This window comes from Acyrthosiphon pisum, chromosome A1, assembly GCF_005508785.2.
Source record: "Acyrthosiphon pisum isolate AL4f chromosome A1, pea_aphid_22Mar2018_4r6ur, whole genome shotgun sequence".
NCBI classification, from domain to species: Eukaryota; Metazoa; Arthropoda; class Insecta; order Hemiptera; family Aphididae; genus Acyrthosiphon; species Acyrthosiphon pisum.
The window spans coordinates 4,972,923-4,975,035 of record NC_042494.1 but is presented as its reverse complement, the minus strand read 5'-3'; positions in this window follow the sequence as shown (position 1 = coordinate 4,975,035).

Below are 2,113 nucleotides of genomic sequence, written 5' to 3'. Positions count from 1 at the left end.
TCAACCCACCATCCGCCCCTCATTTCGGTGGCCGTATGGGAAAGCGCGTAAAGAGCGTAAAAACTCATTTAGTTCGTGTCGTCAAGGATACCCGGCTCAATCTCGAAGAGTTACAAACCCTACTATGCCAGATCGAATCGTGTGTCAACTCGCGACCCTATGACTCCATTAAATAGTGATCCATGTGAACCAAATGCCCTGACACCAGCCCACTTCCTAGTGGGGGGTCCGTTACTATTACCAGCCGAACCCGAGATACCACAAAATGAAGTAGCGCACTTGAAGCGTTGGAAATTTGTACAAGGCCTAATGCAGATGTTTTGGAGAAGATGGTATAGCGAGTATTTGCCACAGCTCCAAGTCAGAGGACGGTGGTTGACCTCAAAAAGGGAAATGTCCATAAATGACGTGGTAATAATAAAAGAAGATTGTTCGCCACCGACCAGATGGAGGTTGGGAAGAATAATCAAGGTACATCCCGGAGGCGATGGTATCATTCGTGTAGTGACCCTACGTACCGCTACTGGAGCTGAAATGCAAAGGCCTGTCGGTAAATTGTGTCGGCTCCCACTAGAGCAAGAAGTTGAAAACTTGTAATTTTCAACGGGGGGAGGATGTCGTCGCCGTATCACCAGATTACTCGCCACCGACCGGCCCACACACACACACACACACACACACACACACACGCACATCACATACCTGTTTACCTGTTCGTTTTTATATATTTATATTATTGTTTTTATTTCTGTTTAATTATCTGTATCAGCTGTGAAGTATGGCTGATAACTGGCATAACTCAACAACGCCTGGACCGATATGGTTCAAAGTTTTTTTAAGATTTTCGTAATTGTCGGAAGGTTTTTACGAAATAAAAATTTAGGAAAATCCACCAGAAAAGTAGGAAATCTGGATGTAAAGAATACAACAGTGGCGCAACAGTGTTTTATATATTGGTTGCTATTGGTTTTGTTGTTAATTTATTATTATTATTTGTTGATTATTTATATTATTATTATTATTATTAATCTATATATATATAAAAATAGAGACAAAAATGTATAACGATTCATCCAATCGAGAACGGCTGGTCCGATTTGGCTTAAATTTTCTTTAAGATGTTCGTAACTGCCAGGAGAAGGTTTTTACGAAATAAAATTTTAGGAAAATCCACCGGAAAGGTATGAAATCTTAAATCTGTATGTCAAAAATACAACAGTGGCGCAACAGTGCATTATATTATATTGGTTGCTATTGGTTAATCGGCATGTTTGTTGATTTCATATAATATAAAAATGAATCGCAGAATGTGTTGCTAAGCGCAATAATTCTACTGTACGTGTGTTGTGACTGAACTCCTCCTAAATGGTTAGACCGATTTGAATGAATTTGAACGATGAATGTATTGATTTTATAATGATGTGTGTTTTTTTATTTTTTTATTTGATTTTTTTTTTTTTTTTTTATTTATTTTTTATTTTTTTTGTGTCTATGTACACGATAAGTAGTCGAAATAATGCTACGATTTTCAACTTCAGTATCTTGTTCGATCAGAAAGTGAATATCGTTGGTGCATTGGGGAGGTCAAAATTTAAATTTCCCAGTGGTTTACAAAAGCGCCGGGAAAAACAAAAGTAAAATTAAGGAAAAACGGGAATTTTTACGCAAAATCGATTTTTCACAAAATTGAATTTGGTTTTTGGTGTAACTTTAAAAAAAATTACCGTAGATACATGAAATTTTGACTGAATGTTTATCTTAGCATCTTCTATACACCCTAACATTTTCAAAATATTTTGATGTATTTTGAGCTCTTTACGGACATTTTTATTTTCCATTTTTTTTTAGTTTTTTTTCTAAAAATATCAATAAAATTTTATTTGTTGGATAAAAAAGCTTGAAAATTTAATAGAAGGCTCCTAGTATATTGTTTCAAAGGCAAATGAAAAATATTAAAAATCGTTAGTCACAGTTTTTTTTTTTTAAGCATTTAAAGTTCAAAAAATGACAAAATATGGAAAAATCACGAAAATTTGCAAATTATTTCGAGTTAGAAATTCATAAAAATTTTATTTTTAAATCTAAGATTTAAAATGTAATGCAGGATTCCTTA